Source organism: Clupea harengus, chromosome 2 (genome assembly GCF_900700415.2).
Source record: "Clupea harengus chromosome 2, Ch_v2.0.2, whole genome shotgun sequence".
NCBI classification, from domain to species: Eukaryota; Metazoa; Chordata; class Actinopteri; order Clupeiformes; family Clupeidae; genus Clupea; species Clupea harengus.
In genome coordinates this window covers 4971560-4987071 of record NC_045153.1, presented here as the reverse complement: position 1 = coordinate 4987071, position 15512 = coordinate 4971560, and the positions used below count along the sequence as shown (strand labels likewise).

General features: G+C 42.7%; 1 pseudogene; it reads left to right on the top strand.

Annotated features, from left to right (window-relative positions):
• Positions 1-10181: 10181 nt before the first annotated feature.
• Positions 10182-11892, top strand: LOC116223029 (annotated as a pseudogene).
• The last annotated feature ends 3620 nt before the right edge of the window (positions 11893-15512 follow it).

Here is a 15512-nt window from a genome sequence, read left to right as displayed (position 1 = left end):
ACTTTAATGACAGAGAGGGCCAGAGGGATATGAGAAAGTTATCATTTTAAATAAGACCAAAATACGTGTATACATATCTCTGTATGTTTATTGAACTAACATACAGTACAGTAACTTCATATGTTTCATGCTCAAATGCATTTGTAACATTTTCACTATTCTTTAATGACAAATACAAAACGTTCGTTTTAAGGAAACAAAAATAACCACATTCCTGAGTGATTTTTTTCAGTACAAAGGGCTTTCATAAATCAAAATCACCATTCAATGATGGCACAAAACAGCAACCCAACATTAGGTGCAACAATTCATAATCATGTTTGTAGTGCATTTTTTTTTCTTCCACTTCACGTTTAAGATTTTATTCACATTTTTCCCATATACCTGCTCTACCTCACGCATAAATCAGTGGGACCTGGTTCTCTTTTAATGAGATACTTGTGGCCTCGCCTGCTGCCGCACAATAGACTGAATATCGATGTCAATCTTTTTGCATCCAATCCGATTAGGAGAAAAAGCGTGTCATCCGTGAGCCTGTTTCTCTCTTTTGACTTGATGTGCTTCACTGTTGGAAACACTGCTCTCACAAATGTGTGTGCTCCCAAAACATACTAATCATTGAGAGAGCAAAATCTCTGAGGGGTGGAAAACGGGGAGTACATTTTAACGGTTACAATTAGCCTATATTTGTCCTGCCATGTCAAATAATATCCCCAAATGAATATTACTCACCTGATGTATGATACAGTGCAGTATATGGCGGTTCACTCTGCGCCCTGTGAAACCGGTGTGTCTCCCCTGCATCGCAGGTGCGCCATCCGTAACAACAGCGGACAGCTTGCCAAAGCCACCATACGCACTTGCAACACTATTAATGGCGTTGAAAATGCGCGCCATCCGTAACAACAGCTGACAGCTTGCCAAAGCCACCATACGCACTTGCAACATTATTAATGGCGTTGAAAATGCCCGTGCCCTTACTGGTATCATGCAAAGACACCAATTTCAATAACTCCTCTTGCATTTCAAATGAACTGTCAATAGTTCTTGTAAAATCAGTAGCTGGCTAACTCCCGTCCAAGGAAAATGAAAAGTAGGCTACTTGCAGTCATGCATGAATTGTTTCCGCTTCCCCTCGACATGATCGTGAATGTCGAGGAGAAATTCTGCGAGTCACTGTCGCTACACGATGGTAGTCCTTTGGGGGATAGTAGTCCCTCACATTGCGCATGCTCAGACACAAACGGTTTATGGCATAAGGCTCAACATAATCGCGCATGCTCAGACAACAAAACGGTTTACAGCATAAGGCTCAACATCAACATCAACATATCTGGCGTGTCTTAACGCTTTAATGTAGGTTTATTTAACGTAATATTTAATAATGTTGTAAACGGTTTAAACGTCAACATATGGGGCTTGTCTTAACGCATAATGTGGGTATATTTAATGTTATATTTAATTATGTTGTAAACGGCTAACAGCATAAGGCTCAACGTCAACATATGATCCTCCACCTCATCTGTTTTGTCCACTGTGACAACATCTTTGTTTTTAAATAAATGGTCATTCACAAGTCTGCAGCACTGGGCGATCTTGCAAGCTACCAGACACTGCTGGCCTCCTTCTCATCCAGCATCACTGCTGCTAAGAAGACTTTTTTCAATGCCAAGATCAACGGTGCAACTGACGCTCGGAAACTATTCTCCACCTTCAAAACTCTGCTCTACCCTCCTCCTCCTCCCCCAGCTACTAACCTCACTGCTGATAACTTTGCTTCCTTTTTCACAGAGAAAGTGGCAGCCATCTGGAAACCGTTCGACCAACTGTCTCCTCCCCCTAAGGGCGCAACCGTCAATGGCTCATCATTTCCTTCTTTCATCCCTCTCATCCAACATCCTTCAAGCCATATCGCCTGCCGTCTTACCGGCAATAACACAGGTGATTAATGCTTAATTTAATTCTGGAACATTTCCTTCTCTTTTCAAAGTGGTTCGGATAACGCCGCTGCTCAAGAAGCCGTCTCTCGATCCCACTCAGTTGGAAAACTATCGACCGGTCTCACTTCTCACGCTCCTTTCTAAAACCATTGAGAGGGCAGCTTCCAAACAGGTTACCGAGTTCCTGTCAAAGAGCAATCTCCTCGATCCAAACCAGTCTGGATTCAAAAGCGGTCACTCCACCGAAACAGTCCTGTTGTCTGTAACGGAGGCCTTAAAAACAGCTAGAGCAGCAGCTCAATCCTCGGCTCTCGTCCTGCTTGACTTATCAGCTGCGTTTGATACAGTCAACCACCGCATCCTTCTGTCCATACTGTCAAGTATGGGCATTTCTGGCAATGCGCACTCCTGGTTTGAATCCTACCTCACTGGGCGCTCGTTCAACGTGTCTTGGCAAGGTCAGCTGTCTGTACCTCACCTCCTCACTACTGGGGTGCCCCAAGGCTCGGTGATGGGACCACTTCTCTTTGCCATTTACACCACCTCGTTGGGCCCTATCATCCGCTCGCATGGGTTTTCCTATCACTGTTATGCCGATGATACTCAACTGTTTCTGTCTTTCCCTCCTGAGGACACCACGGTCTCGGCGCGGATCTCGGACTGTCTGGCTGATATATCCACATGGATGAAAAATCACCACCTTCAGCTGAACCTGGCCAAAACGGAGCTGATGGTCTTCCCAGCCAAACAGGTCATCCACCATAACATCAATATCAATATTGACTCTTTATCTCTTGTTCCATCCAAAACAGCAAGAAACCTGGGGGTCATTATTGATGACCAACTGACCTTCACGGCCCACATCGCCTCTGTCTCCAGGTCGTGCCGCTTTGCGCTATACAACATCCGCAAAATCAGGCTGTACCTAACCCAGTATGCCACCCAGCTGCTGGCGCAAACCTTGGTGAGTTCCCGCCTGGACTACTGCAACGCCCTCTTACGGGCCTGCCGGCTTGCGTGGTGAAACCACTACAGATGATCCAGAAAGCGGCGGCGCGTCTGGTGTTCAACCAACCGAAAAGGGCACACGTCACCCCGCTACTCATTGAGCTCCACTGGCTGCCAGTAGCTGCTCGCATTAAGTTCAAGTCACTTATGCTTGCCTACAGAGTGCTTGATGGTTCTGCTCCCACCTACCTAAATGCTCTTGTAAGGGCAAATGTTACACCAGGGACGCTGCGCTCGTCTAGTGAGCGTCGTTTGGCACTGCCGTCTGTACAAGCACGGCAATCCAGACTATTCTCATTTGTAGTTCCACGTTGGTGGAACGAACTGCCTAGTACTACCAGAGCAGGGGCGTCCCTCTCTACCTTCAAGAAGCTTTTGAAGACCCAAATCTTCAGAGAGCACCTCCCTTCCTAACTGGTACCTGACTAGCGCTTAACTTGCACTTCAGCAGTTACATTCCTGCACTTCTTTTTCCTTTTTTCTAGGTCGTTGTTTTCTAATTCTCATGTAAAGTAGTATTTATTGTTACACCATGCTTTTTATTGCTCTTAGCTTGACTGTTCTCTCCCTTGTACGTCGCTTTGGACAAAAGCGTCTGCTAAATGACTAAATGTAAATGTAAATGTAAATGTTTTCAAAAAACTGGCTTTCGTCGCTTTTCTCCATGATTGAAAACGGATCTGTCGTTGTGACGCATGCGCGGCTTCGCTGTCGACAGTGTCGCAAAATGACGCATGCGCAATGTGAGAGACTACTATCCGCCAAAGGACTACCATCGTGTAGCGACAGTCACCGTGCGATGGGGCAAGGAGACCGTTTCAAACTTTTTAACCAGGTTATCGTCACCAAAAGCTTTGGCCATTTCTACGGCATACCTCTTCACAATTTCGCCATCTGACAAGGGCTTATTTGCTTTGGCAAGCTCAAGTGCAACAGCATAAGATTAAGATGCCTTAAGTGAAGATTCCTGAACGGTTGTGGCTCTGGTAAAAAGTCGCTGTTGTACTTTTGTTTTGATGTCGGGTACGACAGCGGCCCTCGCAGCTGCGGTGTACTTCTCATATTTAACTTTGTGCTGGTGTTGTAGTGGCGACTTATGTTTAAATCTTTCATGGCTGATAACGTTTCTAAGCAAACTACACATGGGTTTGCCTTTAAATTCTGTGAACAGATAATCTGTTTCCCATCTCGCCTGAAAGACACGATTCTCTTGATCAAGTTCACTCTTTGCACTGAGGGAGAAGGCCCGGGACCCCAGCACATTGTTTGCACAGGAAGTGCCATCTATCGGTGAACTGTTTTATTACAATTTGGAACTTCTCTCGCTCTACCACAACCACCCTGTAGCCTACGTGTTGCTCCATTATACATTATAGAAGCCAGACCATTATACAACACTGTATTAACATTAAATGGGGGACCGGGATGAAGTGACCTGGAACCATAGTGCAAACATTTTGATTGACAAGCTCAAAAAAGTAAGAACTTTTTCTACCCAATGCTAAGACTGCATGGTTAACTGCTGCTTGCAACCTGTGGCTTACCATGGAGTTTGCAGATTTATGTAATTTGGTTAGAGCAGTGGTCAGATTTTTTACTTTGACTACCGTGTTATGAGGAGAGAGACCCTAGTTCCTGATGTTCAGTCTGTGTATAAAGGCCTACTTACAGTGTCAAGGCAGCCCATTTGTCAAATAGTTTATAATTTTGATCGCCTCAATCATACACAACATGCATCGCATGACATTTGTTACCTGGATTATATCGTTCTCAGTTTGGTCTTTTGCAATGCGATGCATGTAGTTTTTTTGTTATTTGTTATGCTGCCCTGTTCACACCGTCAGGTTAAAGAATCTGCCGTAACTGGACTCTTATTAATTTGTGATTCCTGGGTTTTTCCACAGATGTCGACACACTGGAGGTCCAGTTCACAGTGTTCCGTTCTCCGAACAACAAGCTGCAGTTCCATCAAACATCTCTGTTCAATGGACACGTGATATTTTCCTGCAACAGCCAAACACTGACAGACCAACCAAGACAGGCCTGGGTTACACACACGTTCACCAAAGAGGAACTGGAGGAGAGACGCATGCAGTGTGTGGATCAGCATCATGAGCACTTTGCTTGTTTGGCGAGTATAGACAACACTATCACTGTTACAGCAGGTGGGTTATTGTCAAGATAATAATAATCAAAAATAATAATATTAATTACATTATTTTGAGTGATTCTATCATTTTGTGATACGATACAATATTTTGTAAACCATTGCAGAGTCTCTTCAGAGACGTCGTGGTTGTATGATCAACAGCTCAGGAGTATTTGCTTTTGATGAGTGGGGTGTCAATGGAGAGGACTTCTTGACCTTTGAACCCAAGACTCTTAAATGGACTCCTCTGTCTGACCGGGCCACAGCTTTAGCTGCAAAGTGGAACAAGCATTACATCAGGAATCGTGTGTTTGGGAACTTTTTACACCACATCTGCCCAAAGGCCCAGAAAACCTTGAAGTTGAAGAGAGCAACATGGATCAATGAATCTGCACAAACAGGTAATTTCTAGAGATCTGCAGAATTATGTAAAGAAAATGAGGCCGTAGGAGTATTCTTCTGTCATATACTTAGATGACTAGGTCTGTGTGAGTATTGACAGTAACACTGTCCTGTTTATGCTGTAAAAGTCCATGAGAAGGCCTATGAACGCACACTACGGATGACAAGTATTGAATCACGTAACAATGTCACATTTTCCATCAAATAAAGTAAAAGGTGAATACAAATTGTCATTGCAAGGTGGGAAATATGGATTTCTGCTTGAATTTAAGATTCTTAAGGGGTCACTGTGGCGCAAGCCGATAAGCCCCCCATTTACGGGCTTCATTGCCCGCGGGAACACAGGTTCAAATCTGGCCTGATGTCGTTTCCCGGTCCTCTTCTCCGCCTCCCTTCCTGTCATAACACTTCACTGTCCTGTCCAAATAAAGGCATTCAAAAAACGCCCAAGAAATAAATCTTAAAAAAAAGAATTTAGGCTTCTTTCCCAAATAATTCTGTGCCGTATTTGAGTTGGGTCATTCCCCTTTTGTCGGGTGAAGTTGGCACCCTTTAAACGCCGTTCAACAATCATACTTAATCTTCCACAATCATACTTAATCTACTTAATGTTCGGTTTCTTTTTTCTGTTCTAACCTTGTCCTGTTATTCGCTTGTCTCAGTTATGGCTTTTTCTTTTGAACTCTGCCGCAGCGAGAGACGCAGCAAATGCCAAAGAGGACCTGTGAGACATTATTTACAGTTCAATTAAAAATTGGGCAACAGAGTGCGTCACTGGAACACAGGCGTGATGGTATCAGAAAAGGGGCCTTTATACTTCTGTGTCTGAGCTCCATCAGCTGTTTCCAGCTATAGTGGACTTTAACTTCATTAACAATGTTTAGGCTTTATTTCTGATAAATTTAACATCATGGGACCAAGAGGATTAACTCCCAACTCCAAACATTTCAACGACAGTGTGTATTTGACTCACCCTACTAAACATTTTAAGGTAGATTATAACCGTTTCAAAGTCCATAAAACATTTTTACTCTTCATTTAAGATATGGAACTCCGTGTTTTTGCCAAACCTATCCCAGGAAGTACCTCCACGAACTTACAGTGTCATGTGACAGCCTTTGACCTATCAGGAGTCAGAATCCAGTTAACCAAAGATGGGGTTCCTCTGGACTATGGGGTGGAGCGGATTGGACCGCGTCCCAATGGAGACGGAACCGTTCAGATGAGAGTCGGGGTTCTAACCACAATGGACACCAATAAACACTATCGATGTGAGGCTCACAGTGAGACTGTCAACAAGTATGTCCTGTTCGGTAAGATCAACATTGTGTCAAAGGTGAAGTAATTAACACTGTATCCACTAAGTGCAGAAGACCTTAACTGTAAACTCTGTTTTCACAGATGGCGCATCACTTCACAAACATGCCATTGGCATTAACATTGGGACTGTTTGTGTTGTTGTGATCCTGGTTATTCTGGTAGTTTGGTGTTGGCGGGGCGAAAATACAGGTAAGGATTTGTGTGTTTGAGCCTAGTGAGGTCATCGTTACTGATTACTGTGTCTGATGTTCACATGCAGGTTACACACCAGCCCTATCCAAGGGTATTTCCATGTCCCCTGCCCCAACCAATGGCAGCTCCATGTCACCAGCCCCAACCAATGGCATCTCCATGTCACCAGTCCCAACCAATGGCAGCTCCATGTCCCCTCCCCCAAGAAATGGCTCAATAATCCCACTTCTGAGATTTGAGATTCCGGAACCAACTGAAGAACCCACTCAGGCATTCACAGACAACCTTAAACTTGTGCTGCCCAGTGAGGCTCCAGCAGTATCCAACTAATGTTGAGGAGAAGCGCAGCTAATGGAAGCACCTCCGTGCACATTCCTCCCATCAATGATGTTGAGGAGAAGCACAGCTAATGGAAGCACCTCCATGTTCATTCCTTCCACCATAGATGGAATGATGAGGAGAAGCACAGCTGTGAGGGACCGGACGGTCACCCCACGTTGTTTTTGGGATGTGGCGACTGGACTGGGTGAAGATGAGGGGTAAAACACTGCACAGGAGATGGTGGCTTTTGTATACAAAATGATCTCTCTTTAATAACAAAGGGGGACTATTAACCCCAACATATGTGCCCATAAAATTAAACATACAAAAGAAACGTACAGGCCGTACTCAAAGGCACTTACCTGTCACCTGCACCTGGGCACCTGCTTGTCCAACTGAGGCCCAATCACAGGAACCTGCTCGACCCAAGCCAGGCCCCAAAACATGCACCGTGACTCCGCCTGAAGCTAAGTACATACACAGGCCTTACAGAAAACAATCACATACACTAGGATCACAGACAAGGCATACAGACCAAACACAGAACAGAGGCACAACAGACACAAAACAAGGCCAACAGTAACCACACAACTAGTTACAAAACACTTGACCTTTTCAGCAGGGAAGTGTTTTACCTTATGCCCCAAAACAAGTCCTCTTTCCTAGTGTTCTTACACGTCTCTCTTAGCCTGTCTCCTCTTGACAATGAAGCACCCTTTAAATAGGGCACAGCCACTTTGGCTTAATTAGGTCCAACATTCGGATCAGGTGAGCCAGGACCCAACCATTATGGGGGGGAAGTCCAAGAGTCTTAAAGGACACAACTCTTCTTGCCACGGTGAGGAGAGGGAGAATTCACCTCCTCACAACAGCCAATGGAAGAACCTCCATGTTCATTCCTTCCATCAGAGAGGGAATGTTGAGGAGAAGCACAGCCAATGGAAGCAGTTTCATGCACAATCCTCCTACCAGAGAGGAAATGTTGAGGAGAAGCACAGCTAACGGATGTGTTGCGACATAGATATATTTGACAGTTTGCATAATTATAATTCCGATCGCAATAAGCTGAATATATCTAAGCAGTCTAAAGGAAATATACTCTATTTCTACTGTATTTTGATTTTGCTTATATCCTGAATACTATTCTGATAAATGTTAGTATCTAGAGGTCAGAGTTCAATATTGGATGTGATGTCATCAATCAGCGCTCACGCTAGTTTCTTGGATGCTTTGTGTAAAACCCCGACGTAGAACTGGGAAGAATAAAGTTGCCAAATGAAAGACGGAGTCATGTCTGATTAAGGGTGTGTAACATATGCATTTTAATACCAGGACTATGCTTTACAAAGTACGTTGAAGAACATTCTAGTGTTTCAACTCTTCCACTCTACATATGTCTTTTATTTGTATGCCTCTTGTGTTCCTTTTTCAAAGTTGTATTTCTGTTTCATTTAAGTAACACATTGTGTTGTTTATTGACAATAAACAGCCAAACCCATTCAACCCAAAGCCTGTTGTGGTGCCTCACATTGAGTCAGTCTTTCAGTCTGAAGTGCTTCACTCCAAGGAGCTTTAAGTGGGACTTACATTAAATGGACGTCACATTATATGGATGACCTCTTTCAGTGTAACTGCATGCATATGAGAGACACACACAGAGATACTGATTCAGGAAAGTCTCTTTACCCAAATCTTTCCCTGAAACACCCATCCTACGATTCATAACACAATGTTATCTCTGTACATCATTACATTATCTGAAATAATTTCATTCAAAGAGACATCACTCTATATGATCCTGGCCTGACTTCATGGCCTTTTATTGGTAAGACATCTTCCTACAGAACACGAGTCCTCAGCTGCCCGTTGCTGCCCCCTTGTGTTTACTAAGAGATACTCCACTCAAGGCTGCAGTAAATTAAAATGTTTGGGCAAGAAGAGGCAAATTACATTTTGTTGAACGGCGTTAAAATGGGTTTGCGTTAACGCCGTTAATAACGCGTTAAACTGACAGCACTAATATATATATATATATACAGTTATTCTAAACAGTTATTCATCTTTGTTAGGTGACACCACTGCAAGGCTGCTAACTCTCAAGGTTGATTGTATGAGATTTGACTGGTTCTTTTGTGAGAGATGCATTGAAGTCAGTGGATTTCATGTTCATATGTGCTGCCATGAGATGGGACTCATCATTAACTTCATATGTGCTGCAATGAGATGGGACTCAACATTAACTTCATATATGCTGCAATGAGATGGGACTCAACATTAACTTCATATGTGCTGCAATGAGATGGGACTCAACATTAACTTCATATGTGCTGCAATGAGATGGGACTCAACATTAACTTCATATGTGCTGCAATGAGATGGGACTCAACATTAACTTCATATGTGCTGCAATGAGATGGGACTCAACATTAACTTCATATGTGCTGCAATGAGATGGGACTCAACATTAACTTCATATATGCTGCAATGAGATGGGACTCAACATTAACTTCATATGTGCTGCAATGAGATGGGACTCAACATTAACTTCATATGTGCTGCAATGAGATGGGACTCAACATTAACTTCATATGTGCTGCAATGAGATGGGACTCAACATTAACTTCATATGTGCTGCAATGAGATGGGACTCAACATTAACTTTATATATGCTGCCATGATACAGGACTCATCATTAACTTGCTGTTGACATTAACTTTACTCCTTTTTCACTTTGAAAACAATACAAATCCCTCAGGCATCCATTTGAGACAAAATGGCATTACATTCCTGAGTGAACATGTGCTGGGTGAGTGTAGGAGAGAGAAGTCACCCTACCTGTCTCAAACCCAAATTACATAAGAGGGGATGGACTTCTTCTATGATTGACGTCTTCATTTGCATGCACCGGTGCACCAGTACATCTTGCAGTGATTTATCAGGATCTGGCACGATTGTGTGATTTTTATGAATGATTACGGAACAAACAAACCAAATATTGGACACATTTTAAGCTGCTGTTAGAGTCACATATAGATACATATCCTGTCTGAGGTTTCATATGTATGCAGGTGTTTCAGAGGAGAGTGGATGGTACAGTGAACTTCATCAGGCCCTGGAACCAGTAGAAGGACGGGTTTGGGAACGCCTCTAGCGAGTACTGGCTGGGTGAGGGCTGATGGCTGACTAAGGTGTAGCTCAACCTTGCAGAAATATGTATTCACTGATCATGTGTGTTTGAAATGTTTTGGTTGTAAAGATTTGTATGTTGCACTTTGTGCATTTCAGATATTCCCTATGTGACTAGTTTGAAAGTGATTTACTAGGCATCAACCAACTCAACCAGACCAATGGCCGACTCTAGTTTACTTCATTGAATCAGATTTTTTCTGGCTGCAGGATTAGAGTTACTACACCAGCTCACCACCAACAGGAAGTACGAGCTGAGAGTGGACATGGAGGACTTTGGGGGCAACAGGGTTTTTGCCAGGCACTCCTCCTTCTTTGTCAGATCTGAGATAGAGGGGTACAAGCTGATTGTCGGTGGCTTCACCAACGGAGGCGCTGGTGTGTTGGGGAAATGAGAACTTAAAGATGGGGTGTGTATTTCATGCTCATAATGATAGCCTCTGCATGTGACATGGTGCTGTATTTAGTCAAAATATCGGAATTTAAAATTATAATTCCTCTACTATAAAATTAATGTATATCATATAAAAAATATAGACAATATATAGATATTTATTATAGATTATATATAGATATTTATTCAGAAAATAAATATTTAATTGAAATAATGAATCTATTATTTCAAGTCAAATATATTCAATATTCATTAGACGGCTGTTGAGAATGCTGAAGAATGTTCCATTCAAATTAAATTGGCCATCTCAATGTTCGAAGGCCCAATATTTCTTGATCACGACCGCTGAAAATGAATAATGAACTCTGCCATTGACAATAGGCTTTGTGCTTCTGATTCATATCTTTCATATTACTCAACAAGTAATCTGTTCATTCAGTGTAACAAGATTGTATTGTAATTTGAAGTCAACAGGCAGTACGTTGCTTTGTAACACCGGCAACTTTAAACTTCTATTGACATGAAGGACTATATTTCTCAGTGGAACTTACCCATCAAACGGCCACAAATTGGTTATTTGGATTTGAATATTTGGACAAATGTTGTTTTGCATGTGTGTATGACATATGTATTTATTTACCTTTGAAGGAGACTCTTTGACTCACCACAATGGGCAAAAGTTCACCACGTTTGACAAGGACCAAGACAATCATTCTGGAAATTGTGCCAGCATCTGTTTCGAGGGGTACTGGTATCACAAATGCCACACCTCCAATCCCAATGGCCTTTACTTGTGGGGCCCTACAAGCCACTTTGCTGTTAGTGTGAATTGGCGTGACTTCAAAGGATACTATTATTCACTGAAATCCATCACTATGAAGATTAGACCTGTGGCTTAGGCAGCTGTTGAAGAGTCTATGTGTTAGAAGGGATGCATTCTGAAAAAGTGCACATATTATTAAATCTCTCTCTCTTTCATCTTCCGGGGTTAATGAAGCCTGAAGTGGTTCGTATCAGTTAACAGACCACACAAGTTTAATATACCTTAATCAGTATAATGAACTTAAAATCTTACTATTTCGACTAGGATGCCATTTCATTCAACTTAAAAACAGCTGTTTTACCTCTGCATTAGTCACACTATTTGAGCGTTTTTCAGATCTTTTAAGATGATGGTTTGTGCACAAAAATGTCTTTATATCTGTAATGGCTGTGGTGTATTTGAGTGTTGAAGCTTAATACAAATCTGAAGCATAATTGTTGTCCTGTCCTGGAGTTTATACTTGGATGTTCTGCCTACAAAGCCCTGTCAGAGCTTAATCTTTAAAAATGAACTTGTTACTAAATCAACAAGACATTAGGAGGCCATTTCTCTTCAGCTGTAGCTGTTCTATCTCCATGTTTGAGACTGGCTAATCTGTCTCTCCCTTGATGGTCTATGCAGTGGTAAAGCTTCCTGTGTAATAGGTGATTATTTCTGTGTGTTAAAGCTCAGTAAAACATGGAAGCATCATTATTTCCCTGTCCTGGAGTTCATCATTCGCTGAAACATAATATACGGAAAATTCGTTTTTCATTCCAAATGTAACACTATTCCCCAAACAAATACATTTTTAATGTATCTTACTTCATGTCTTTATGTTTTGACTCTAGTGATCAACTGTGTTCACCTGTGTAGGCCCATGTAAATATGACTTCACAACTTTGTGATGTGCGCAGATTCATTCAGTGACAGCAGTCATCCACACTGGCTGCTCACCCCTTCACACTCATAAACTTCATGCCCACACTAGCATCACTCACAAACATACCCCTGATGGAAACGCATGCCGATGTTATCCTGTTCTGATTGGTTGCTGCATGGTGGTTCTTCAGTGAGCATAGAAATGCTCATATGGGGGACTGATAGAACCGAATATTGCTAGACATGAACTAAGTGTAGTATTATTTTGTATCTGTAACATACCCCTGGATGTGTACTCTTTGTGTCTCACTGAGACCTGGCTTACATGAGACTGGTAGCACTGGTGTGTGTGTGTGTGTGGGGGGGGGGGGGTCTCTGTGTGTGTGTATCTGTACGTGTGTGTGTGGTGTGTGTTTGTGTGGGGGTGGGTGGGGGGGTCTCTGTGTGTGTGTCTCTTCTATCATATTGCACTATAGCATTCAAGCCATCAAACTCACATGTAGACACTGTATCCCTGATGGCTTACATGAGACTGGTTGCACTGCTAGAGTCTCTGTGCGTGTGTGTGTGTGTGCGTGTGTGTGTGTGTGGGGGGGGTCTCTGTGTGTGTGTATCTGTACATGTACGTACGTATGTCTGGGTTTGTGTGTGTGTGTGTGTGTGTGGGGGGGGGGGGGGTTGTGTCTCTGTGTGTGTGTATCTGTACATGTACGTATGTCTGGGTTTGGGTGTGTTTGTGTGTGTGTGTGTGTGTGTGTGTGTGTGTGTGTGTGTGTGTGTGTGTGGGTGTGTGTGTGTGTGTGGTGTGTGTGTGTGTGTGTGTGTGTGAGAGTGGGTGGGTGGGGGGGTCTCTGTGTGTGTGTTTTTCTCTATGTACGTGGGTCTGTGTGCGTGTGTGTGTGTATGTGTACGTGGGTCTGTGTGTGTGTGTGTGTGTGTGTGTGTGTGTGTGTGTGTGTGTGGGTGGGTGTTTTTCTGTGGGTGTTTAGGGATTCCACAGAGTACAGGCTTTTGGGAAACTTGACTGGCTTGCAGAGACTTTCTGCAGACACATCATCTTTGTCTCAGAGTCAAATGTGAAGCGGAAACATTCCAAACAACACACACGCGATGACATATCATATCCAATTTTAGATTTTGAACATTCTACATCCTGAGAGGCTGTCAGCTCAAAGGCCCTGTGGTCTCTAATCACTCCCCAGCTGTGGAAAAAATACACGCATGCTTGCGTCTTGAGAATGATTGCCGTCTAGAGCCGAAAAGCACTTTGACATTCACTCTGCAGACACACCTTGCATCTTCATGTGCAAGATAAGTCGAACAAGGTAAAACGTCTGGCACCAGTCCCCAGGTAAAAATAAAGTGTGTTCTAATGCACTCAAAATGTTCTTAAATGTCAGCAAGTATATTTCTAGCACACTTTTGTTTTTGTGATAAATATAAGTGCAAGAAATACATATTTCAAATGTACTTATTACACGTCCATTTCTACCTCAGGTGGTTGATACGGGTTCTGCACATATTCTGAGCTCAACCTGTTGACCTGGAAATCAGAGCCAGGCAGACCAGTGAGGATATTTAAGACGTCTTAGATATTTGAGACGTGGTCTTTCTGGTTCTAGATGGTCTGTAGTTACATTGAGTGAACAGGAGTCCTTGTTGCCGGAGGCAATACTCTAACCACATGGCGTAAGGCAGGAGTATCTGCCAGGTGGGTGGACCCTGCTCTGATGGCCTCCAGCTCATCAGATCTTCATCAGAGAGGAGATCATCATCATCATCATCAGATCATCATCAGATCATCATCATCAGAGAGGAAATCATCAGATCATCTTCAGATCATCATCAGATCATCATCATCATCAGATCATCATCAGATCATCATCATCAGATCATCATCAGATCATCATCATCAGATCATCAGATCATCATCAGAGAGGAGATCTCCACAAACACTTAACAGCAGGAGCATAGCCATTCAGCTGACAGTGTGGTGTCAGTGTGGAGAAAGGGGAAACACTATTTAAAATGAACTTTAAGATAGTTTTGGATAATAGCAGCCTAAAATTTCATCCTTTGGAAAATATTTTAAGATAACATTTTTGATTTTTCACACTCATGCACACATGGATAACACATTTCTTGCTGCTTTTCAGAAAGGATATTGTTTTTCTGTTCATAAGATCCTTCAAATGTTATGCTATAATACGTCCGTATACTTGCATGCACTCATTATGTACTAAATGTACTAGAAGTGTGCTATTTTCGAGTACTAATTATGTACTTAGTATACTAATAATGTCATTAGTGCGAATAAAGATACTTAAATACAACTAAGTGTACTAACTTGACTGTTCTATTTCGAGCTACATCTCTTTTAAACTAATTCTGTTCTGAAAAACTTAAAAACTATACCTTGTTTCGACTTGGAATATACTTGATATAGTGGATGAGACCCAGTGTTCATCACCTGTGCTCGTCTCATGCTGTGTTCTCATGCTGTGTTCTCATGCTGTGTTCTGATGCTGTGTTCTGATGCTGTGTTCTCATGCTGTGTTCTGATGCTGTGTTCTGATGCTGTGTTCTAATGCTGTGTTCTAATGCTGTGTTCTCATGCTGTGTTCTCATGCTGTGTTGTGAGGCTGTGTTCTCATGCTGTGTTCTGTGTTCTGTGTTCTGATGCTGTGTTCTAATGCTGTTTTATAATGCTGTGTTCTGTTGCTGTGTTCTCATGCTGTGTTCTGATGCTGTGTTGTGAGGCCGTGTTCTGATGCTGTGTTCTGATGCTGTGTTCTAATGCTGTGTTCTGACGCTGTGTTCTGATGCTGTGTTCTGACGCTGTGTTCTGATGCGGTGTTCTCATGCCGTGTTCTGTTGCTGTGTTCTGACGCTGTGTTCTGATGCAAGTGTGAATAG